This window comes from Panthera uncia, chromosome X (assembly GCF_023721935.1).
Source record: "Panthera uncia isolate 11264 chromosome X, Puncia_PCG_1.0, whole genome shotgun sequence".
Taxonomy (NCBI): domain Eukaryota; kingdom Metazoa; phylum Chordata; class Mammalia; order Carnivora; family Felidae; genus Panthera; species Panthera uncia.
The window spans coordinates 55622839-55649482 of NC_064817.1; the positions used below are offsets into that span (position 1 = coordinate 55622839).

Below are 26644 nucleotides of genomic sequence, written 5' to 3' on the forward strand. Positions count from 1 at the left end.
GGGATAGTAGAAGACACAGGCCAGCCCCAGCATATCTTCTTCCGAGCCAAGCAGCATTCTAAGTGCTTTGCAGATATTAACACATTTGATCCACACAACAACCTTAGAGTATAGGTAATTTTATTAAGCCTCATAAAGGAGATATATAGATTAGAAATGGCAAATTATATAACAAACATATTGATTAGACATTGAGGCTCAGAGGAGTTAAGTAACTTGTCCAAGGGCACACAGGTGAGACTGGGATTTGAGTCCAGGCAGTAGGGCTTCCAGATCGTCTTCTTAGCCACTATGCTAATCTGTCAACATGAGGGAGCTAAGACAGTCAGGCTACTTTTGCCCTCCACCGGGCTAAGACTGGACTTCAGTCTCTGCTTAGAATTAGTGTGATGGTTAGCAACCTGGAGAGACTGTAAACACTATCAATGCCTGGGATCCATGACAGAAATTCTGGTTCAGTTGGTCTGAGATGAAGTCCAGCCTGTGGGGAATGTGGAGATCAGGGTGAGCAGCAGTTTGGGGGAAGCTCCTTGACTTGAAAACACACAGCATCTCTCCCATCCTGACAAACATCAACCTCCCAGCTCTTCCTCACCCTCTAGCTATGGCCCTATCTCTTTCCTAACTACAACCAGACTTCCTGAGAGGTGTCTCCACTCCCCTCCCATTTCCCTCCTTAACCTGCTGTGGGTAGGCTTCCAGGAAGCCAGCCTTGCAAGGTTACCCTTTTAGTGTTGACACAGTGAACATTCACTGGTTAGGCCTCAGCCTACTTAAATCCTTGAATGTAGTTGGTGACATCAATGGTCCTTGCTTCTAGAAACTAACCTTCTCCCAACTCTGGGGGCACAATGCGTTCTCCTTGTCTGGGAGTTTCACCCATCATTTTATTTTTTTAAAAACTTTTATATTTATTTTTGAGAGAGAGAGGGTGAGGGAAGGGCAGAGAGAGAGGGAGACACAGAATCTGAAGCAGGCTCCAGCCTCCAAGCTGTCAGCACAGAGCCCAATGCAGGGCTTGAACCCACGAACTGTGAGATCATGACCTGAGCCAAAGTTGGACACTTAACTGATTGAGCCACCCAGGCACCCCTCACCAATCTTTTTAGATGGCTTTTTGTACCAAGCCATACACATTTAAATTCTGAAGATGGGGCCTCTAGAGACCCTCAGCCCTGCCCCTGTCCCTTCCTTTAGGGAGTTGAGAGTCTAGTCAGTACCAGAGGTACTCAGTACCCTTAAGGTAACAAGGTGGTTCCCCCAGGAGAAGCCCTAACTCCTTTCCTCAAGCTACTTCCCTGTCTCTCTGCATCTCTGGCAAAAATGAGAAAATGAACAAAGCTCCTGCTAATTCTCTTTCTACCCTGTGAGCAAGAACCCAGGACAGGTTCCCTTCCAAGACAGTTGATTATGAGACAAGGTGTGGTTTGTCTGCCTGTGCTCATTTTGACAGTATGGTCATGGAATCCCTTTGTAATGAGCTTCTGGCACAGGTGAGTTTTTCCTGGATTCTTGTCCTTCTGAACACACAGAAACAACTTTGAACAAGATATGTTTTAAATGTTTTAAAACCAATGATTCTCTCATGCTTTCTGTCCTGGGAAATAGACTTTGCTAGAATCTGCAATATGCTAACAGTGTGGAGGTAGGAGAAGCGGTGAAGAAGGCCAGCAGGGTTCTCCACGTGATGCCATGGAGAGCAAGGTTGGACTCTGAATCTCACTATTCTCTGGTTGTTGGACCCTGGCAAAGCCTCTTTCCCTCTCTGAGCCTTAGCTTTCTCCCCTCTTATTGGGATTCATCATCATTAGCTCCTGTGCCAGTAGTGAGGATGTTGGGAGATGACCTCTACGTGCTGTAGGCATGATCCTCTGCCAGAGTAGGCACTCGCTAAAAGTTGGGGAAACTGAATTGAATTGCATTCAACCATGGTGCACAAGCTTGTTCTGGGCCAGAGAGAAAGTGTGTGTGTGCGAGAGAGACCTGCAAAAAACAAGGCCTATCTCTGTGCAAGTCTCTCCTCTGGGAAGGAAGGGGCCCACACAGTGACAATAGACCAGGGGCGCTGACTCAGACAGCCAGTTCCTGCTCATTTCCCGTCACTGCAGGACAGCGGCTGGGCCGAACAGGAGGTCAGCCTTCTGTGGGGCTCTGACTCGGGCCTTTGGCTGGGAACCTTCCCTAGAGAAAGACAAGACCAACTCACAGACAGCTCCCCTCACCCGTCTGCTGTGGCGGGGCCCTCTGGACCAGTGTGGCTGTGGGTAGGCACTGGGGGCAGAAGGAAGTGGGAAAGTGGAGAAAGGAACCTTGCTTGTTGAATCCAGCCTTTCTTTCCCTGGGCTGTGTAGCCCAGGAACAACTTCGCAGGCAACAGACCATGTAACTGATGGGGCCAAACTGATCCAGCTAGGGTGCAGGGAAACGGGGTTCAGAAAGAGTCCCTGGGTACCCACTGAGGAGCCTGGGGACACGGCTCTGATCAGTGTGGAGCCTTTTGGCTTCCTGCCCCCAGCGTGGACCCACAACACACTTCTCCCTCGCATGAGGATTTGCTGGATGTGGAGTCTTGGTTATCCATACCACTAGGATGGAGAGAGCCGAGTCTGTCACCCTCTTCTGGAGCCGGGGAGGTGAGTCGTCTTGGGGAGGAGGGTCGCATGCTCAGCGGAGGGGAGAAGGGAAGGAATTGGGGCCCGTTGTTGAGGAGGAGGGGCTTCCTGCACTCAGAGCTATCCTGAGGCAGGCTGGGCCATCTTGGAGTAATGTGGGTTCCTTTAGTACTACCAGTATGCAAGGAGGGGCAGGATGAATTCAAATTTGGGTGGCTCTGGAGGAGGAGAGGGTGGATGTGATCACATCCCAACCCTGATAAAGGAATAATAACAGTGACCGACAAGTCATTAGTGTGTATATAAGAAATACTGTATCCCTTATTTTCTATAAATCGACTAACATACTTTCTGCTCATTTGGATGGTGGCAAATGCCATCTCAGTCAATCTTGGGGCTTTATCCACTTCCTGGACTCCTGCTGAAATGCTGATTTTTTTTTTTTTCAATACCAAAGCATGGGGGCAGGGAGGAGCAGGAAAGGGATGCTTCTCACTGGTCATCTGTTCACACATGCTACTAGCAAAGGACCGAGTGCCTTCTAATTTCAGTTCCAGCCAGATCTCCTGGAGGTAGGGTGGAATACAGTTCAGAGTCCTGAGGCACACCAGTTCTCCTCTCTGGCTTGGGTGAAGAGGATGAGCTGGGACAAGGGAGGTGACACTGCAGTTGTCTGCCCTTGAAAATTGTACTGGAAGCTATAGACGGCTGCAGAGGTAGCTGGCAGGACACACTGTGAGTCCCTGTTGTGTCTCTGGGATTCTAGTTGGTCCTTTGTGGCAGGAATATACTCAAGAAGAGTTTGTGAGCTAAGGTAGTTTGACAGGCACAACAATAGGACTGAGAACAAAATACTGTGAGAACCACATGCTGTTTGGCATGGAGAAGAATCACAAGACAGTGGTCTTTGGTCTTCAGGCCTTTGAAGGGATGTCACAGGGTGAAGAGAGTAGATGGGTCAAAGGGGGCTCAGGTGGCACAGCTGAAGCCTGGGGATAAAGAAGGATTTTCAAACAGATTCTCCATGGGCTGTCTTGAAAAGGAGTGAGGGGTCTGGGTGTCTTTGGACAGGTTGCCTTTCTATTTTTAATGTTTATTTATTTGGGGGGATGAAGGGGCAGAGAGAGGGAGAGAGAGAATCCCAAGCAGTCCCCAAGCCATCAGCATGAGCCCAATGTGGGGGTCTCAAACTCACGAACCTGAGTTGAAATCAAGAGTCGGATGCTTAACCGACTGAGCTACCCAGGCAAGGTTGCCTTTCTCACAGTCATCAGGCCAGCCCTTGGGAAGACAAGGGCAAGTGAGAACTGGCTTTCCTCTTCTGCAGCAGAGGGGCGGGGAGGGGGCGGGGGGGGGGAGGGGGGAAGCTCCGCCCTGCCCCCCCCCATGCAGGCCAGGCCCCACCCTGCAGTGGACTCTCTTCCCCCAACCTCTACAGCTACCTCCCTGGCACCCTGACTCTCTCCCTCCCACTGGGCTCCCTGCTTCCACTCTTGCCCCCCTCCAGCCAATGTCCACTCTGCAATCAGAGCACAACTTTACAGAACAGACCCGGCTGCTCAAAATCCTCCCATGGCTGCCCACTGTCCATTGGTGAAAGTCAAGATAGATGTATTTCTCTTCTTTTTTGCTTCCTTGCTACTCTCTAAAAACAGAGCAGAGATAAGATCGTTTCTCACTCCCCAACACAGATCTGACATCTCATAAATTTATACCCTAGACAACTGGAAAAGGCTATATTTAACCTTCTGCCTTGTAGCTTTTAATGGAGGGACTTGCTTCAGGCACTGCCTTCTAACACCGCAGGAGACCAGAACCTTTTCTTTGTTCTCTGCAGGCCAAAGACAGCCTCTGCCTTCAGCTGGGTGATGCAGGCTGCTTGGCCAGCCACCCGCCCCAGAACACCCACCACTCCCCCTCTCCAGGTGAAGGAGGTTCCCATCCCAACCCCTGGAGGGTGCCCCCTCAGCTTTCATATCTGCAAATATTTGAAAGACTCCTTATGAACCCCATAGCTGGAGAAGTGGAATAGCCGGTGAGCACAAGAATATAACAGAGGACAAGGCCAAGATGTGTGAGCAGGGCTAGGGGAGAGAGCCAGGAGAGAAGCAAATGTACTTTCAGGGCTCTAGTTGTGGCTGTAGGAGAGGGAGAGGAAGGTATGCTAAGTAATGTGTCAGTCCCTGTAAGCAAAGCTTTGCACGTCTTGCCTCATGTGATCCTCACACCAAACCTAGGAGGTAGGTACTATTATTGCCCACATCATACTTCACTGAGGAGACTGGGGGTCAGATCAGTTCAGTGACTCACCCAACATCATACACAACTTGAAAGCAACAGAACTGGAGCTCCGGGGGGCGGCGGCGGTGGGGGAGGGGGGTGGCACCTGTGTGGCTCAGTCGGTTAAGCGTCCAACTTGGGCTCAGGTCATGATCTCACAGTTCGTGGGTTTGAGCCCCATATTGGACTCTGTGCTGACAGTGCAAAGCCTGCTTCGGAGTCCCTCTCTCCCTTGCTCTCTGCCCCACCCCACTCATACTTGCTCGCGCTCTCGCTCTCTCAAAGTAAATAAATAAACTTAAAAAAAAAGAAAGAAAGAAAGCGACAGAACCAAGATTGAGTCCAGGCCTGTCAAACTCCAAAGCCCAGTTGCTTTACACAGTCCCAAGATCTCCCTGGCTGAGTTGGCCCTGCCTTTTGGAGCAATTCTGATGTGCTAATCTCCATGACTTCCTTGACTGTCTTTTACAAATGCTTGAGACCCCTGCAGGCTCTTTCCATATTGCCCACCACCCAGGCCCCCAGGCCCACCTCAAGCTCTGCCCTTAGCTGTGGAGCCCAACCCCACAGATGATGTTTTTCGATGGTTCCCCTGAGCTCTGTCCTGATGGGCCAACTTCTTCCCACCTCTGCTTCCATACACTGTTCTCTTCTGCCTTGCAGATAGCAGCTACTGGACAGTCACCTTAAACAATGAGCCATACTATCCTTTTCACTGTGTTTTCACCTGGACACCAGGCTCCTGCCGCTCTCTCAGCCTCACCCTCACCGCTTTGTCCTCCACAGTGTGGGGAATGAGAGTCACCACAGGCACTGGTTTGGAAACCTTCACTGGGCCAAAAAAGGGGCAGCTACAGCAAAATGACTGCCCCAGAGCTAATGGACAAAGCAATAGAATGGTAATAACAACCACATTTGTAGGGCACTTTATTGTTTACCAACTGGTTCCACAGTCAGCAGAGTAGTAGGGAAGGGAACTCCAAGGTGATCTTAATGGAACACAGTACAGCTTTATGGAACATTGAATTACATGGGGAGAAAATGATTCTTTCTCCCTTCTCTTTATGGCTTTCTGATTACATCAAAGAGAAGGTCTCAGTGTGGTGCTATTCTTCAGCCTCTGTAATGCTTGCTAATCTTCTTTTGGAACAGAGCTAGAGTGGGCCTCAGGCTCAAAGACACTGAGAAACAATGATATCTACATAAGATTTAATTACTCTGTTGTGTTTCCATTGTGTTTATTTTTACAGCTACTTTCTCTTTGTGGCAAGTGAAACTCCTTTTGTTTTGGTTTTCGGTTGCCAAATAAAATTTATTTTAATATAAACTTATCTAAGCAAAAAACGTTATTTCGAGAAGAAAGATTAAATGAATAGGAAATAGAACCAGTGGTGCCCAGATATGGCAAAGCTCACCCAAGTGGTACCTAAATGGCTGAAGCCTGGGCAACATTGGAATTGTCGGCATTGAGTTGACACGGGAATGCCATGGCATTTGATCAGGACTAAGTTCCTTGGCATGGCCTATAAGGCCCTGCATAGTCTACTCCTACTAGTGCCCTAGACTTCATTGTCCTTTACTCTTCTCCCTCCCCCACACTATACTCTTCCATGCCTGCTAGCCTTTGAGCATGCTGTGCCCTCTGCAATATCTCTCGCACATGTCTTGTGTACCCATCTCACACAAATTTATTCTTCAAGACTCAGTTTAAATGGCACCTCCTCAGGGCACCTGGGTGGCTTAGTTGGTTGAGCATCTGACTCTTGATTTCAGCTCGGGTCATGATCTCACAGGTCATGAGATTAAGCCCCGCATCAGGCTCTGGGCTGACAGTGCACAGCCAGCTTGGGATTCTCTCTCCCTCTCTCTACCCACCCCCAAAACCCCCACTTGCATGTGCACACTCTCTCTCTCAAAAATAAATACACTTAAAAAAAATAAATGGTACCTCCTTTAGGAACCTGTCCTTCAGCTAAGCACTAGGTTCATTTATTTCTCTATTATAATGTCTCTCCCATGGCTATAATTATTTGCTTATAGGCCAATATCTTCTACCATATTGATTCCAAATGCATTTTATAAGAAAAACTTACAGAGAGAGAAAGAGAAAGGGTAGGAGAGGGAATAAAAATGTAACTCTGAGTGAGGCCCATGCACAGTGATTGGGCCCTGGGGACTGTCACAGCTCCTGGAATCACTTGGAATTGAGGCTTTCCAGATGCCAAATCAGAGCTTACACAGGCCACAAAGCCTATCTGGGGACTGCTGCTGGGGGGCTGTTGCAGGTCACCTGTATTGGGGTGCCTTTGGGATCAACACCTAGGATCTAAAGGAAGGAGGTAGTACTGATTCAAGGGGGAAGTTGGCTGTGACACTGTTTTAATGAAAACCTCAGCTGACCCTACAAGAAATTCTGGAACTGGGTTGGCCCTTCAGAGTTGTTCTGAGTCAGGGTGAGGGGACCAGGTATAAATACCGTGGCACATGCACCAGTCATTAGACACGGGCTGCCTCCAGGGAGGGAGCGTGGCCTTGAGCAAAGCAACCCCTTCCTCTCGGGAGGTGGCTGGGCAAGGCCCAAAAAGGACTGTCAGCCAGCAGCACTTGGTCCTGGGGGTACCTGGAGGGGCATCACCGTGTCTACCACAGGAGCATCGTCAGCATCCCTGCCCTGAGGCTTCAGTGCTGGGGAGGCATGGAGAAGAGAACAGTGACTTGGAGGGCAGAGTGTGGCTGTCAAGAGTTAGTGACTGGAAGAGCCTGGTAAACATTTGTCAAAAGAATAAATGGCTGAGTAGGATGTTCTAGGCACTGTGTTTAGAGGTGAGGAGGACACAGAGATGAACAAGTCACAGGGAACTTCTGGTATAATTGGCATAACAGATACGTAAAGGCACTATTCCAAAACAAGGTGGTAAGTGCTACAATGTGTACTAAACCACTTTGTTCTTCCTTCTCTTGGAGGCCTTACCATAGGAACCTTCTTGCAACCCTCTAAGGCCAGAATTACTGTCCTCACTCTGCACATGTGAAAACTGAGATCCAGGGATTTTTCTTTAGAGGTCATTGCCGGTCCAAGCCCCCAAGCCAGGCTGGTGCCCTGAACAGTCAGGCTTCATAGCTCATGCCCTCTCCCCTACACTGCCCAGCCCTCTCAAAGCCATGTGCAGCCCTTTGCACTTTGCAAAGTGCTTACCACATCTGTTTCATCTTGTCATAGCCCTGTGAGGGAGTACAATTAGGGTGTCAGAAGAAAATAGCTTTTTACCTTTATTTTCTTAACCCACCTGGTATGCTTTCAGAAATAGATATATTCTGATCATATTTATAACAGTGACATTCTTTTTTATCCTGGATTTCTTTTTTCCTACACATTCTCAACCACCTGTGAAAATCTTTCATTACACTCATCTGTTCTTCCATATCTTGCCTCAAAAGTGAGAAAATTGTGATCAAAATCCAGTTCCTTCTGAGCTGTGAGAGGGGAAATGTTTTTTTTCCTCTTTTCATTTCAGCCTCATTCAAAAAGGCAAAACTTTATTGATTCGAAACATTAAAATATATGAAGCCAAGAATATCTCTGATTTTATGTGTGATTAATAATCCAGGAGAGATTGGGGAGGCGGGGTTATATAGGCTGAACAACAGGCCACTTAGAGACAATTAAAAATCTCCTTTGAGGAGCTGGGTCTTGAGTGGGGCAGCTGCTTCTTGCCCCACCCTGTACCCTCTCCCCACTTTTGTGCCCACCTTCCTCCTCAAACTCCAGGCCCAGTCTCTTCCTTCTCTTTATTCCCGCCTAAAAGATTTCCCGTCAAATGTCAGTGTTGGCACGTTTTGAGGCTGTACAAAAAGAATTCTAGCAAATCTCCCAACGAGTTCCATTGCGGTCTGTCTAGTCCCAGAGGTCACCCAGAGCAAAGCTTTTCTCTAGAGTTTCCCTGGCAGAAACTATCACACTGTAGAAAACCAACAATTGCTCTGTGTTCCAGAGGAGCAAAGTCTCCATATGTTCCCTGCTAGAATAAAGATGTACACACCCTCTGTCCATGCTTAGCATGACTTCATTTGCTAACACTAACACAGGACTATAATTCAAATTTCCTCTCTCTTTATAACTACCAAAATACCATGCTGCCCTCATGGATTAAACAAGGGAATCCTCATTTCTACTCATTTCCTTGACTCCCCTGTAGAGAGCTTGCAATAAGCAATGGGGGCCAAAGTGGGGTGCAGGGGTCAGCTTTATGCTTTAAAGATTAGCAAGGTAAATAAGTTGCCTTTATTAAGGTGTAATGTTCAAAGAGTTAAAACCATGACTGTAATTGAAATATAGAGTGATCACATATCAAAGATTCATTTAACTCACTGCTGAGGGAGCCAGCATTGTGGTAAAGCAGATTTTTAAAAAGATAACAAGAGTTTGGCAGTTTCTCAAGAGGTTAAACATAGAATTGTCACATGACCCAGCAATTCCACTTCTAGGTGTAGATCCAAAAGAATTGAAAACAAGGACCCAAACAGATACTTGTACATGAATGTTCATAGCAGCATTGTTCACGATAGCCAAAAGACCAAAACAACCCAAGTGTCCATCCATGGATGAATGAATAAACAAAATGTGGTATATCCATATAATAGAATATTATTCAGCCATGAAAGGGAGTGAAGTTCTAATCCATGCAACACTATGGATAAACCTTGAAGACATTATGCTAAGTGAAATAAACCAGACACAAAAGAACAAATACTGCATGATTCCACTACTATGAAATATCTAGAATAGGCAAATTCTACAGAAAGTAGGAAGTTACCAAGGGCTAGGAGGACAGGAGGAAGGGAAAATTAGTGCTTCATGTTTCTATTTGGGGTAATGACAAATTTTGGAAATGGATACAGTGTGGATATAGTTAATACCACTGAATTGTACACTTAAAATGGCTAAAATGGTGAGTTTTATGTTATGTCTATCTTACCACAATAAAAAATAGTTTGAAAAAAGACATGAGAGACCAAAAGAGGTGAGAGACTTTGAAAGAATGATGGAATAAGATCAAAAAGTTAGATACAAAACTGGGTATGTCTAGAGGATAATAAAACTGTAACCTTTAGTGCTATCTTTCCTACTGGACAGAAATAACTTTCATTTCTACCAGACAAGAATCATTCACAACTTGCCAATGTTCTACAAGTTAACTTTTAATTTTACAGAGTGAACCTTAATCAATAATGAATAGTTGGGGCATCTGGGTGGCTCAGTCAGTTGAGCATCCAACTCTTGATTGAGCCCCACATTGGGCTCTGCGCTGACAGTTTGGAGCCTGCTTGAAATTCTCTCTCCCTCTCTCTCTGTCCCCCCACCCCGCTTATATTCTCTCTCTCTCTCTGTCTCCATCTCTGTCTCTGTCTGTCTCTCTCTCTCTCTCTCTGTCAATAAATAAATAAATAAACTTTTTAAAAAATAGTGAATAGTCAAGCAACCTCACTGACGATACTCTCATATGTTCTTGAAAGAGTGCTCAGCAATCTATTTTGCCTTGCTGTCAAGTTTTAGATCATTTTTTAACACCTCAAATAATACATGACAAACCACACTCCCATGTGAGTCTCCATGAAAGAACCTTAACTTTAACTTCTCATGTGGCATTTACATCTTGGTGGCATCTTCTGTGTGGCAGCAAGCAAGTGTAGTCCTGGGTCACTTGTCAGTCCCACATTAGTCCGTAATTGCACATCACCGCCAGACCAATCCTTCAAAGCACTACTTTCATTGTGTTCCTCCCACACACAGAATTGAAATGACTCCTGATCTAGCCCACACTTCTCAGACTGGCTCACAAAAGCCTCTGGAATCTAGCCTGGATAGAGATTTGCAAAGGAGACTTCTCATCACACTCAGCCCCACCAGGTTGTTCTGTCCCAACTCCTTGCTGTGACTCAGACCTTTGTTCAAGCACATACTCCATCTTTTTGTACCTGGCCCATCTCTTATTCTATTGGGCCTATGGCAGTTTCCCAAATTTCAATCATCCATGTACCACTGTCACAAATGCTGTTTACTGTCTGTACTATTTCCTATTTTAAAAAAAATCTACTCTTTCAAAAAAGGTTTTACTTGCCCAAAGCTGCAGGTTTGATGTGCTATTTATTTTTAAAAATTTTTTAAATGTTTTTATTTATTTTTGAGACACAGAGAGACAGAGCATGAGCAGGGGAGGGGCAGAGAGAGAGGGAGACACAGAATCTGAAGCAGGCTCCAGGCTCTGAGCTGTCAGCACAGAGCCCGACGTGGGGCTTGAACTCACAGACTGTAAGATCATGACCTGAGCTGAAGTCGGACACTCAACTGAGTGTCCACCCAGGTGCCTCCTTTTTTAATTTTTTTAATGTTTATTCATTTTTGAGAGAGAGAGAGCATGAGTGGAGTTGATGCAGAGAGTGAGGGAGACACAGAATCCAAAGCAGGCTCCAGGTTCTGAGTTGTCAGCACAGAGCCCGACACAGGGCTCGAACTCACGGACCAAACCGCGAGATCATAACCTGAGCCAAAGTCAGACATCCAACCGACTTAGCCACCCAGGTGCCCCTGATGTGCTATTTAAAGAAAAACTTTTATTGGGCTCCTAAGTGGCTCAGTTGGTTAAGCATCTGACTCTTTGTTTTTAAGTTCATTTATTTATTTTGAGAGAGAGAGATCTTGAGCAGGGGAGGGGCAGAGAGAGAGGGGGCAGAGAGAATCCCAAGCAGGCTTCACAGCCTGACACGGGGCTTGACCTCACAAACCATGAAACCATGACCTAAGCTAAAACCAAAGTCGGACGCTCAATCAACTGAGCCAGGCATCCCTAAGCATCTGACTTTTGATCTCAGCTCAGGTCTCAATCTCCAGGTCATGAGTTCAGGCCCCATGTTGTGCTCTGTGCTGGGCATGAAGCCTACTTTTAAAAAAAATTAAAGAAAAAAAGTTTATCTGTGTATCACCTGAAATCACAATTATTTCCTGCTTGATTTTGTCCTAATTGTTTGGTATGTTTGGCCTTACTTGAAGACTGTAAGCTCCTTGAAGACAGGTACCATGGCTTTGGCATCTCTGGCATGCACCACTGACCTAAGCAGTTGACATGTCCCCACCACGTACCCTTTGCTTGATTCAGTGTCCCATCTTCTTTGGTAAGCTTCTCATCAAAACACTGATGGCTTTCCTTTTGTCCCTTTAGTGTGCACAGAAACATTGAAAATGTACTACCAGTCCTCCAGGGACTTATACTCTGATTGGGGGAACAAAAGCAGGCATTCTTGGTGAGGCAGGCAAACCTAACTCCCTTTAGGCCACTTTCTACGTATGTTACCTTGGACAAGAAGCCTCCCTACCCCTTAGTTTCCTCACCAATGAAATGACAATAATAATGATAGTACCTGCTTTGCCTACCTCATAAAACAGAGAGGAGGCTCCATTGAAACGATAGTTGTGGGGGCGCCTGGGTGGCTCAGTCGGTTAAGCGACCGACTTCGGCTCAGGTCATGATCTCGCGGTCAGTGAGTTCAAGCCCCGCGTCGGGCTCTGTGCTGACAGCTCAGAGCCTGGAGCCTGTTTCAGATTCTGTGTCTCCCTCTCTCTGACCCTCCCCTGTTCATGCTCTGTCTCTCTCTGTCTCAAAAATAAATAAACGTTAAAAAAAAATTTTTAAAAAAAGAAACGATAGTTGTGTGTTTTCTAAACAAGAAAATGATATCCACATTTTAGCCAAATGATTCCATGAATATTAAATAATACAAGATGGCCAAATAAAGAATGTCACAAGGCAGTTTCCCAAGCTCCAAATTAGTCCCTGTGGCACTCACTAATGGGTGGCAGGATTCCAGAAAGCTTGCTTGAGATGGGTCATGAAGCATAATTGGAAGTTCTGTAAAGGCTGGGAGTGAGAAGGGGTGGCCTATCTAGATGTGGAGCATGAGGGAAGCCAACTGAATAAGGGAAGAAAGATGGGTACCTGCTTGGAGCTGGTGAGGAGGCTAACTGAGCTGCACAGAAGGAAGTGTGAAATGGCAGTGGGGAAATGCAAGGCACACCCAGAAAGTGGAGGCCGCCAGTGCTTGGCTCAGGCTGGCTGAGAGAAGTCACTGGCTCTTGAATGGAAGAGCATGTGAGGAAACCAAGCTTTAAGGGCAGATTCCTCTAAGATCGCACTTCTCGTCTTCCTCATAATTTATTTATCATTTATATGTTTGTCTTGCAAAATAAAATACAGACTCATTATACCAAAAAAAATCAAAAGTAAGCCAACAAGTATTTAGAGTCAAAAATGAAAGTCCACCTCTAACTCGCCCCTCCCCATCCCCAGCCAATTCCGGTGTCCTTCAAGGACTTCACCTGTTATCAGCATGTTGTGACTCATTCCAGATCTTTTTCTATTAATACGCCTACTTTGTGTGTGTGTGTCTATGTGTGTATATATACATATCTTTTTACATAAATGAGATTCTATTATACATTTTGTACAGAGCTTTGATGGTTTTTCTTTTTAACTTAATCTGCCCATGGACATCTTTCTATGGCAGGATATCTCCTTTTGAAAGGCTGTATAGCATTCCTTAGTAAGAATATACCATGATTTAGTTAATCAATCCCCTATTGATGAGGACTTCTGCAATTAATTTTGCTTTTTCTTGTTTACTTTTATGTCTTTAAAGTAATAAATGCATGTAGCAAGGGATATGAAACAGTATAAGAGAGTGTTTAGTGAAAAAAGTAATTCTCCTGCCTGTCCCTAACTCCCCACCCCACTTTAACAGCTCCCCCCTCTCAAGAGGCATCCACAGTTACCAGTTTCCTGTGTGTCTTTCCAGAAATCATCTGTGCGTATGCAAGTGTGTGTGTGTGTGTGTGTGTGTGTGTGTGTGTGTGAAAGTATGTGCATGTATGTGGAGACGGAGGGAGAGGCAGAGAAAGAGAGAACATTTCATATAAGCACATATAGTATCTACATGATTCTTCCTTTTTATGTTTATTCATTTATTTTTGAGAGAGAGAGGGAGGACAAGTGGGGGAGGGCCAGAGACAGAGGGAGAGAGAGAGAGACTCCCAAGCGGGCTCCATGCCATCAGCACAGAGCCTGATGTGGGACTCAATCCCACTAACCGTGAGATCATGATCTGAGCCAAAATCGAGTCGACACTTGACTGAGACACCCAGGTGCCCCTCTACATGATTCTTCTTAATGGCTGCAGAGTATTGTGTGTGGCCAAGATGCAATATATCTAACCTACCTTCTATTGAAAGGGGTTATTGCCTGTAGGTAGTCATTACATGTAGTACTACAGTGCGTATCTTTGTTCATGTATCTTCTTGTGCACTCTATCTCTAGTGTGAATTCTTAGAAGTGGCACTGATGGGTAAAAAGGAATGTGCATTTAAACTTTTGACAGATAAAGCCAGATTGCCCTCCAAGGAAGTTGTTCCACTTGACCCTCCTACTAACCATGTATGAGAGTGCCTGCTGCTCCATACGCTCTCTCCCTATCATGGTATGTAATAAGTCTTTCATCCGACTGGGGAACAAGATGGAAACTTGAGGTGGTTGTGTGGGAATGTAGTTAAGGAAGGCAGAGATTTCCCAGTTGTTCCCCACAAGTATGGTTGAGACTCTCATAACAGCCCGATAGTGGATGTAACTTCACAAACATTGTGTCCCCAAGACCTTAGGTATCTAGTGGCACCCAGGAATTACTCATGATCCACAAACCCACAGAGTGCAGGTCCTCAACTGCCAAGGAGTTTCTTTTGTTTCTTGCCATCCTCTTCCAGCTTCACACAGAACCTCTTCTGGACCTCCTTATGTGCATCACCATCCAGGACTGGGAAGCCTGGATGGTATTTTGCTGGAGACTGGGCCTCCAATGAAATATATTTTCACTCATTGTCCCCACATTCACATGCACACACCAAGAGGATCAAATATAGAAATAAAGACCCAGGGTCAGAAGTGCAAGCCCAGGCCTTGTGATGAGCAGCTCCTGTGTGGTCTGGGTTCCAAGAAACTGTAGGTTAGTTGGCCTTTTTCCAGTTGCAAGAACAAGGAGGTGGTTAAGTTTCCTTGGGTGGCAGGGCATGAGAGTAAGGATTCATAAGTAAGTGAAAGACAGGAAATCATCTCTGGAAGCCACTAACTTTCACAACTGATGCCTCAGGAATGCTGGACAAGACAAGCAAATTGTCTGCCAATTCTTTTTTTAAGGTTTATTTATTTTTGATAGAGAAGGAGGGAGGGAGGGAGTGCATGCGTGGTAGCAGGGGAGGGGCAGAGAAAGGGAGACAGAGGATCCAAAGCCATCCAAAGCGGGCTCTGTGCTGACAGCAGAGAGCCCAATGTGGGGGTTGAACTCACAAGCTGTGAGATCATGACCTGAGCCAAGGCCAGATGCTTAACCGACTGAACCAACCAGGCGCCCCATGTCTGCCACTTCTACCACTCAACTTCTCTCTGTCACAACCTCCCCTGATGTCCCTATGGCCTTCCTTGGCCCACTCGCCATGGCTTCTGCCTACTGCTATCTCCCTACATATCTCCTGGCTTCTGGGCCACAGCACTGCATGTGCTCCTCCATATGTAATATGTCACATCACGTTCCCCAGGAAAGGACTCTCATTGGGTCAGTTGGTTACTCTGAAGTCTGGAACATCCCTGTAAGTCTGGGCCCTCACTACAGAACATTCATAGGCCACTAGGCATTCTCAGACCCAGCCGAAGATGGCTACCATTGACTCAGGCACAGGCCCCCTAGTCCATTCAGTTGTGATCAAAAGCACAGTGCCTGGCACAGAATAGTCACTCAACATAAGATTTATTGAATGAGTAAGTAGTAATCCAGAATCAAGGAGTCACTTCTGTTCACTTTGCTCGCAAGGGGGCTGTGGGTAAGGCAGACACACAGAGCCCTGTAGGAGTCCTTTCTAATATATTAGGCTAAAACCAATTTTAGCAAATTAATTACCTGGGTTTATGATATACTTCTGTCTCTAAATGTAGAGGGGCAACATGTTGTATGGAGAAGAGTGCAGGCTTTATCAACAGACAGACCTAAGTTCAAATGCTGATGGTCACTAACTATGCAGCTTTGGACAGGTTTTTTGTCCTCTCCATGTCCTTACCAGTAAAACACGTTTTTTAATATCTACCTTGTGGTATTGTTGGGAAAACTAGTGTAGACAGAGAATGGAAAGTGCCCACTACAGTGCCTAGTACATAAAGGTGTTCGAGAGGTAGTAACTCTTGTGATTATTAAAGTCATTTTTTCTTTAAGTTAAACCTTCTGGCTTTATCCACTAAGCTCCCAGTAAATGAGAGCATGCTTGCATTTCTAGAGATGAATCTGAATTTCTCAAGTCAAATGCCACCAGTTACCTCAAACACTTCCTGCTATTGATGTTCATTACCAAAGGGGAAAAAGCCTTTTCTTTCTTTTCTTTCTGCTGATCATTTAGCTTTAAGACAAGGCAAGCCATCTCATTGGTTTGCCAACATTCCTTTCAAATACTTACAAATTCTGTCTCTCTCTGATAGTTACCCAACCTGAGTTCTAATTTCTTCCCTGGACTATTTCCCTATTTTTATTGGAATCAATTGCTAGAAAAAGCACCTTCCCTGCAGATGTGGGACTCTGGCCAGGACCCCATGTGGCAGTAGTGAGGGTATCTCTGTCTAACACACAGGAGGTTACAAGTCACCTCCCAGGGAAGGGTCTGCTTAACACTGCTTCCTTCCAGAGTCTATGGTATTCTCTAGGGTGGGTGTTCCACAGGTTATTCATCTCTCTGTTGATAGGTGTTGAGATTTAGTTGTCAAAATTTGTTCCTTCACTCAACAAATAAGTGTCCACTACCAGCCAGGCCTGAGGCCAGGCCTAGGGATACAGAGGTGAGCAAAAAAGACAAGGTTTCCAGCTTTACCCTATTACTAACAGTGTAGCAATGAGTATTCTTGTTTCATATGTCTGTGTGTACGTGTATAACTATTCCCCTAGTAAAGCTTTATGAAAGTGCAGTCACTGAGCAAATGGTGTATGAACAGTTACTTTGGATAAATACCAGAATACGACCCTTGAAAAGGCTTAAAAATTTACACTTCCACCTTTTATCTCGACGACTATATTCCTAGGTACATATCCTAGAGAAACTCTCATACAGGTGAACAATGGCACGTATATCATGAATGTTCAGAGCACTAAAGGTGAGAAACAGCAGGAGAATAAATAAACAAAATTATTGTACATCCGAACAATGGAATACTACGCAGCATGAAAATGCCTGAACCAGAGCTACCTGTATCTATGTGAATATTTCTCAGAAACCCAATGGTGAGCAAAGAAAGCACACCACAGAAGGATATGTACAGTTCTATAGAATTTATACAAAGTTTAAGAATATGCAAAATAGTTCCATATATTGTATATTTTTATGAGCATATACATAGTGCATTTAAAACATGCATGGGAGGGGTGCCTGGATGGCTCAGTCAGTTGAGCATCTGACTTTGGCTCAGGTCATGATCTCTCAGTTTGTGAGTTCGAGCCCTGCGTCGGGCTCTATGCTGACACCTCAGAGCCTGGAGCCTGCTTCAGATTCTGTGTCTCCCTCTCTCTTTGCCCCTCTCTAGCTCATGCTCTATCTTTCTGTCTCTCAAAAATAAATAAACATTACAAAATTTAAAAAAAACATGCATGAGAATCATAGATACCTGATTCAGGAGGATGGCTATCTCTTTGGGGAAAGAGAATGTGGCTGAGGAGTACACAAGGGGCCTCAACTGAACCTGTAATATTTTATTTCTTTAAGAAAAACATTCTGGGGCAAGTGTAGGGAAATGTTTTCATGCCTAATACTTTTCTGTATGCTTGAAATAGTCCTCCATCAAAAAAAAGAAGAAAAGAAAAGCAGTGCAGAGGTTCCTGCTGCTCTTTTTTTGCAGATGAGGAAACTGAGGCTCAAACGGGTTTGCAGCCCAGCCCCTCTTGGAGCCCACCCTTTTGTCCAGGGGCACCCAGTACATTGGAGAGACCTATCACCTCTGTGGGAAGAGACCTTGCATCCTGATTAACTGAGAAGCCCCTTCTTTCCCAGATTCCAGTACAAATCCTTGGATTCATGATTCTTGGCTTCCAGGCCCAAGAAGATGACCACTTAATTTTTGCTACTGTCACCCTAATGCTAGTGCCTGCCTGGCTGTCTGGGGATTCTGGGTATACTTGAACCAAGTTTGATGAGTGCATGGGGCAAATGTCAGATCTAGTTCTGATTTGGCAACAGCCTTTATCATGAACCCACCATTGCAACACAAAGCAGCAGCATTACAAAGCTTTTTCTGGAACCACGATGTCTCTGGCCAGCATTGCCTTGATTAAGTGACACAATGGGACCATCAGGCCTTATCAGCAGCTCTTGGTCTAAAACAGAAACTAGGAGGGGTAGGAAGGGCTGTCCTCAGTGCTTGGGCCTGTTGCCCGGGCCCCTGTTGCCATGGTCCCCAAGCACTTTTGCTTATTATTATTTCTTTCAATCATTTATGGCAGCCATTAGTAAGCAGGATGGAGGAACTCTTTGAGGCAGACCAGGAAGAAAGTGGTTAACAGAAAAGATAAGAGAGACTAGGGAAGTCATTAAAGAAACAAGAAGTGTGGGTGGAAAGGATTTGGTGCCCTTTCTACCAAACAGGAGGCCCAGAAAACAGGTTTGTTTGTTTGTTTTTTTAAAGAATCTTCTTGAGATGTCATAGACTGAGGGGGCTGGGTAAGAATTAGCTAAGAAGTACCCATTATGTACCTGCCATATGTTACAAGTACAGTAACTCTGTCCTGGATTTTCCAGAAAAGTCCTAGTTTCAAGTATTTGGTTGTGTTTGTTAGACTAAGATTCCTGCTTTGAGATTCAGAAAATAAGGTCACTGTGGTTATAGTAGGTAGCTCTAGAAGTCATCCAGGAAAGGGTGCCTTAGAATTCACTCTGCCCTCACTAGTTGGCAGGGAACCCCCACAGGGCCTGCCCCCCAGGTCCCAAAGGCTTAAGCAAACTGGCCCCTTAATTAAACAGCCAAGAAACATCCAAGTGCCTCTGGATTCTGTGCCCCTCAACACCCCTGTAGCTCTCCAGGGATGGTGTATCAAAATATCCATAGGTTTTGACCCTCACTGACTGGAGTTTCAACATGCTGTGCATTAAGTCTGTCAACTTGGGCAATGCTCTGAGCCTCAATTTCCTCATGTGTAAATTGAGAACAATAATACTCATGATACAGGGTTATTCCAAGCATCCAATGAAGGATTTATCTTTAAAGCTCCTACAAATATTAGTTGTTAAAATTCATTCCTTTGGGGTGCCTGGGTGGATCAGTTGGTTGAGTGTCCAACTCTTGATATTGGCTCAGGTCATGGTCTCAAGGTCATGGGATCGAGCCCTATCTTGAGCTCTGTGCTGAATGTGGAGCCTGTTTGGATTCTCTCTCTCCCTCTCTCTCTCAAAATAAGTAAATACACATTTTAAAAAATAAATAAAATAAAATAAAATAAAATAAAATAAAATAAAATTCATCCCTTCATTCAACAAATAGGTGTCCACTACATGCCAGGCATTAGGCCAGGCCTGGGGATTCAGAGGTAAGCAAAACAGTCAAGGTTCCTGCTAGCATGTAGCGTTCAGCCCGGGGGGCTGAGCAAACATTAGCCAAAGAATCACCAATCCAAGATTCACACAGAGGAGAGAAGAGGTAGAGTTGCTCTTTTTATAAAGTTGACTCTGGCTGTTGTATAGAGTGAGAGACTGGCAGATGGAGCTGGAGGCCCTTTAGGGGGCTTCTGCCTGAGATGGTAACCTGGCCTAGAGTGATGGGAGTGCTGGTGAGAAATGGTCAGATTCTGGATCTATTTTGGAGGCAGAAGCAATGGAACTTGATGACAGACTGATGTTTGGGAGCAAGGAGGAAGCAAGTATCTTAGCTAATTGTGTGCCCAGGGTTTAGGCCCCTGGAGCCATAAAGACAGTTCCAAGGCTGCTGAAGGATGCTGTGTGGAGGCTCTGCCCTTACTGAGCAGTGCAACTGAGAAACACAAACATTGAAATTCTTCAATCTAGGTGATCTCCTCAGTATATGTTCTTTAAGCTGTATTCACTTCAAACCTTTGGCTCAGTATTTCTTGTTCTGAGAGGCTAGAAAAGAGACGGAAAGCAGATGGGGAGACGGGAAGGGACAAAGACAAGGCTGGATTTTGTAACAATCTTTGACCACACTTTATAGTTTTCAAAGGAATTGCACACCAAGAATTTGTTGTCCTATTTTGCAAATTCAGGACCAGAGCCATGTCCTGACTCCCATTCCAGTGTTTCGGCTACTTACTGCATTGCCAGATCCTTCACATTTTGAGGGGGGTAGCAGTAAGTGTCTCCATGGAAAAGAAGTTCTAATAGACATTCCAGGCCCTTATTTATTGAAGTGATTTATTCCATTTTCATTGAGAACGATGGTTAAAAGAAAATTTGGTACTTTCCCACACTACTTGTCCCCTACACACATCAACAGGGCTTTCATTTCTCCAACCTAACAGGCCCACCCTTCAGAAGGTATTGACAATCAAGTGAGATCTCTTGTCTTTTTTCCTCTCTCAATTAAACTCTAAGGACTGAGGTTCCCATCTGCCTTGGAGTAAACAAATCTTTTGTTATATCTGTTTCCCAGAAGCTGGAGAGCTTTTTTCCTCTCTCCAACCTCTATAGTTCTCTTTTCAAACACTTGACCCTCTTAGTGATTTTTAACTGCAGATGGCAAATTAAATTGGTTTCTCAAACTTGGATCTAACCTTCTCTCCAAAACCCACTGTATGACCCTGCGTCCATCCATCCCTGAACGAGGAAAGAAAAAAATCACATGCACATTTTCCTAAATGATTACTTTTCTCTTTCTCAGCAGTCTTACCTTAACACGAATGCAGCAGAATTGCTAGGGAGAAATGGTAGGGCATATTTCCACCTGGTAGGTTTTTCTCTCTGTAGTGGATAATGGTGTCTGTGGTTGGGTATCATCTAGCATGGCATTCTTCCACTGTGGGAAGACAGAGGTAGCAGAAGATGCCAAAGCCTCAGAAGTACAGAAGTACAGAAGTAGAATGGCTCTCCATTCACAGATTTTTGTGGCCTTTGCAGATGACAGAAAAGAGAAAGTGAAGATGGGACTGAGAAAGAAGAAGGTGAGAGGGGTGTTTGCAAGTAGAAGTAAAAGTATGAGAAGAATAATAGAAGCTCTGATATTTTATGGAAAACTATTCATACTTTTAGGGGTGCCTGGGTGGCTTAGTCAGTTAAGTGTCTGACTTCAGCTCAGGTCATGATCTTACAGTTGGAGAGTTTGAGCCCCACATTGGGCTCTCTGCTGTCGGCATGGAGCTTGCTTTAGATCCTCTGCCCCCTCTGTCTCCTCTGTCCTCCTCTTTCCTTCCTTCTCTCTGCCCTTCCTCTGCTCATTTTTTCTGTCTCAAAATAAATAAATAAACTTTAAAAAAGAATAGAAAACTATTCATACTTTTATACTATTATATAAACAATTATAATAAACTATATTCTAATATATAAAATATAAGTAAAACAGTGCCTGGCTGGCTCAGTCGGTGGAGCATGCAACTCTTGATCTCAGGGTTGTGGTTTCGAATCCCACACTGGGCAGAGAGATTACTTAAAAGTAAAATCTTTAGGGGCATCTGGGTGGCTTAGTCAGTTAAGCATCCAGCTCTTGGTTTCATCTCAGGTCATGATCTCACAGTTTGTGAATTTGGGCCCCATGTGCTGTCAGCACGGAGGCTGCTTGAGATTTTCTGTCTCCCTCTCTCTCTCTGCCCCTTCCCCAGTTGTGCTGCCTCTGTCTCTCTCAAAATAAATAAATAAACTTAAAAAAAACATTAAAAATAAAATATTAAAATAAAATAAATATAATAAAGTTTTATTTTTGTAAAAATAACACATTTGTTGTTAAAACTTCAAATAGTACTGAAGGATTTAAAGTGGAAAGTACAGGCCAGACTCCTTTCCTTTCCCTCTCAAAGCCCTCCTCCTAAGAGGCCATCAATGGTAATAGTTACTTGTATGTATGCAGACTTGCTCTGTGCATATATAAAGACATGTGTGCTTTCTTTTTAAATTTTATTTATTTATTTTATTTTAAGTAGGCTCCACACCCAATGTGGGGCTTGATCTCACGACCCTGAGATCAAGAGTCACATGCTCTACTAACTGAGCCAGCCAGGCACCCCATGTGTGCTTTCTGTATGCACAAATGAGATCATACTGTACATGCTGGCCATTCCTTGTTCCTTTTTTTCCTTAAACTTAACAATAACACTCTGAAGTTTTCCACTTCTGCTCATAGAGATCTACTTCATTCTTCGTAATGGCTACATGGCATCCCATTGTATGGGTGCCCTGTAGTATATGAAACCTGTCCCCTGTTGGTGGACTTTTAAGTGAAATAGAAAGTCCAGCACAACACTATCCAATAGAAATAGAAATAGAATGTGAACCACAAATGTGAGCCACCAATGAGATATTGAATTTTCTAGCAGTAGCCACATTCGCCCATATGGTTTTGAAATGCCACCTTTATTATACATTACACATGTATAGGACACTTACATTATACATTTAGAAATGGCCATATATACATGAATTTGGGAGTATTTTATTTCTTTCCCCAATTTGCCAATTTTGACACCAGTATCCCCCACTGCCAGTAGTCACATGTAAAAAGTCAAAAGAAAGAGATGAAATTAATTTTAATAACATATTGCATTTAATCCAATATACCAAAAATTCTGTTTCGACATGAAGTCAATATTAAAAATTATCAATGAGACATGTTACATTTCTTTGTTTCATATTAAGTATTGAAAATCTGGCGTGCATTTTTTTTAAGTGTTTGTTTCTTGTTGCGAGAGAGAGAGCAGGGGAGGTCCAGAAAGAGAGGGAGACAGATGATCTGAAGCAGGCTCCACGCTGACAGCACAGAGCCCAATGCAGGGACTTGAACTCATTAACCTTAAGCTGAAGTCAGACGATTAACCGACTGAACCACCCAGGTGCTGCTAGTATATGCTTTATGCTTAGAGCACATTTCAATTCAGACTAGCCAATTTCCACGTGACTGGTGGCTACTGTACTGGACAGTGGAGGTCTAGCAGGCAGAAGTCCAAAAGTGTCACCACCTCTGTGGTGGCTGGGGATGGACAAAAGCTGAGGACAAAAACCTCAACTTCATTACTCAGGGCAACTCCTAGGGCCTCTTAGGGCCTTGGTGTGTGGACCCCTGTAAATTCACTTCACACTGGCCTGGTACGTGGCAGAATAGCCGACACAAGTACAAAAGGCCCTACTGCTCTACCCATCATAGGCTTCAGCTCTGCTGGCCACAGAGATAAGGAAAGGGCCCTGAGTGCTTAGGAGGTGATTATCTGGAGCCTGTTGCAGGTTCCCCTTTCTCTGCCTCCAGTGGTGCCTCTGTTCACAGCTTCTCAGTGTGCTCAAGACCCAATGCCCCATTTCCTTTTTTCAAAAGCACAGTGGTGTGGCAATGACACTCTGAGGAAAGCCCTGGTGCTGGGGTTGGGGAGGGTGTGGTGGGAGGAACCCACATCGTGGCTTACTCAACTGTGAGATCTTAACCAGTGGCCCCAGAGCTGCCATGGTCTCTGGTGGCAGTGGTGGCAGCATGGCAGTGCAGCCTAGAGCATGGAATGCTGAGCATGGGCACAACTGCATACTACGAGGGGGTTCACTTCGGGGTTTGAGTGAGGTTGGGGGTTAGCACCTGAATGAGTGCTGGCAGCGTGGGAGGAGGCAGGTGGCTGGAGAGCACTAGGAACAGGGAAGCCATCTCTGGCCTGGCCTGAGTCAGGGCAGGTTTGGGAAGCATTTGGACTCCACAGCAGTCTTGAGGGCTCACCCTAGGTTGGCAGGAAGCTGAGAAATGTGATTATCCCCTGAAGGGCAGCATGCTGTCCCTGGGCAAAGGTGGTGGCCCCATGCCCACCATCTGACTGATTTCCAAACTAGCCCTACCCCAGCCTACCATTCTCCTACCCATGAACCCAAGAACCAAACCCATGGCAGTGGGCTGGACCAAAGGCTCAGAGTGGACTCAGGTCCACTGGGAAGGAGCTCCTCTTTACCGGCCCACCCCCAGTTTCCCTTTGGTTGTGTAGGGGTGGAGCACCAACATTTCTCTTTCATTCCTACCACTGCCTCCTCCAGGCCTGTGGCCTGGAAACCCTTAGCAGTTATCAGACTCCTGAAACGCCAGGCAAAACCCAGCTGCTTTCTGCCTGGTTGTGTAAGCTGGAGCCTCCCAGTGAGTGGAGCCTGGGCCAGAGGCAAAGGACTAGAAAGACAGAGCAGCTTTACAGCAAATCAACATCCCATATGCATATGGTGGCCTCACCCCAGCTTCTACTGCTCTACCCCTTTCCCCCAGCTGGCCAAAAGGTGAAAGCACTCTGATTAGGACTGTTCCTTGAATGTTGTTAGCTCAGCACTCAGTGCAGAGCCTGACACATATGTGGGATCTACCCAAAAGAGTTCTCTTGGATGGATGGATGGATGGATGGATGGGCAGGCAGATGAGAGGATGGGTGGATGAATGGATTGGCACGTTCTATATATTGTCTTTGCTGTACCATGTACTCCCAGTGCTCCAAAACTCAAATTTGTTATATCATCACTTCAGTGCCTTCTTATTCCAGGCTCCTAGACTCCCACTAATCTCCACTAAGAAAAGGTGATGAGTATAACCAGCTGGGGGATTCCTGAGCATAGGCTGGGAGAGTGGTCTCACAGCCTTGCCTCTCCTCACATTATGGCTTTTAGGGTCTTCTGGGCTGAATCCATGGATCAAGAGCATGGCAGTTGGGTTCAAGTCTCAGAGTCGTGCTATTTCCTATCTATGTCATTTCACCTGTCCAAGATTTAGTACTCTGTTCTGTAAACTGCAGCTAAAAATGTCATCTGGGATTGTAGTAAGGAATAAATGCAAAAAAAAAAGTATTAGGTTAAACACTATGAAATTGCCCTGAAACAACTGAATATCAGCAATTTTATATGGTTCAACCTAATACATAAAGTGCTTTATAAAGTATGAAGCACTATAGTAAGTAGTCCTATATAAGTATTCATTATTTTTAAGAGATATAATTTGAAAGTCAGAATATTATTTTAGCAATAAGTGACTAATCCCTTTCATCAAAATACAGGTCAAACTAACAGAAGCAGCTGGTTCTCCACCAGTCACAGCTGCAGGCATTTCCCGGAGCAGTTTGGCCTGGGGAATGGGGACCAGGTATTTTTAAGAGACTAGACTGGTTCGTGGAAAGCAAAGGAGGTGAGGAGCAGGATGACTTGTGGCAGCTCCTACCTGGAAATGATTTGCCCACAAGAGCACAGTAGGAGTTGGCACCTTCTCCTGACCTGCATGGGAGTGCCCACTCTCCAGCTCAAGTTCTAAGGCAGAGATGGCCTGGGGTAAGTCTTCCTTCCCATGGACAGAGCCACCAGGCACTTGGAGGAAACTGAAAACAGCTGCCTGTCACCTTTTTTCTTCCTAGTGGCAGCTGTTAAGCCCAACTCCTCTTGACCCAGAAAAGATTCATATCTGACAAAGCTCCAATTTGGAACTGATAGCCACAGTGGCCCAGAGGAGGGGGGACCCCTCTCACCATCCTATATATCTGCTACTCAACCCCAGCCCTAGTTGCACAGGTCACTGGGACTGCAGGTCAGAGAGGGATGGGAGGAGTCAAAAGAAATGGCCATTGATGGGCCATGCCTTGGATAGTGGCATCCCAGGCCAACAAAGAATGGTGAAACACTAAGTAAACATTTATAGAGTGCCTACTCGGTGTTTCCTACTGAGGGCATGATTGCCATTTTGTGCGAGACAATTCTTCATTGTATAAGACTGTCCCACACATTGCAGGATGTTTAGCAGCAAGGTAAGAGTAGGGTGCATCCTGTCAGCTTGAGAGCTGAATGAGTCCTGGCTGTTAAGGCTCCATAACTATGTATTGGCTTGACAGCCATGAGCTACCCCATGAGTCTGGTGCCTGGGTAATCCTGGATGGGCCAGTAGACTCATGTATAGTTACGTGGACAGGGTCTGGGACCTGAGAAAAGAAAAGCCAGGGAAGACATCCCCCAGGAGCTGACCAAATGGGGTTTCTGCCCCTGGTGGGCAGTGAGCCACTCTGCTCAGGGCCCCAAGCCCTGGCCAGCCTGGACCAGAGAGTCCACATGGAGAGTGGGGCCAACTCAGCCCAGTGCCCAAGTGTCACTTTCCCAGTGTCAACCAGGATGCCTGAAAGTTGTTCAGGGAAAGGCAAATCTCCAAATTGAGCTATAGTGTAGGCTCCCCATAGCACAAAGATGCTTGACTAGGAATCTGTGTACTTGGATAGGGAAAAAATGACAACTATATCTTCGTTAATTTCACCTTTCCTTCCATTATGAATGCAGGCAGCACACCACAGTAGTATTACCAGTACCTGTGACTTTGTTTCCAATTGGAATCACAGAAAGTTTTGTATTTAATTACCATTGCTGCAGATATCTTAAAGTGTCATTACACTCATGACTACTTCAAAAGTATGGTAGTTACTGGACCCACCACTAGATCATGTTACTTATGTGCTAATAATGAAACATATATTACAGTATTATCAATTTTAAAACATAT

General features: G+C 45.2%; 1 protein-coding gene across 3 annotated transcripts in view; it reads left to right on the forward strand.

Annotated features, from left to right (window-relative positions):
- The window catches only part of NHSL2 (NHS like 2), a 273340-nt gene that overhangs the window by 195708 nt on the left and 50988 nt on the right, over positions 1–26644 (forward strand). The window contains exon 1 of one of the 3 annotated variants that reach the window (XR_007460481.1): positions 2080–2633. The exons of the other annotated variants lie outside the window; for them this stretch is intronic. The gene's annotated coding sequence lies outside the window, so the exon portion shown is untranslated. Of the gene's footprint in view, positions 1–2079; positions 2634–26644 lie in introns of those variants that run through there. 3 annotated transcript variants of the gene reach the window in all.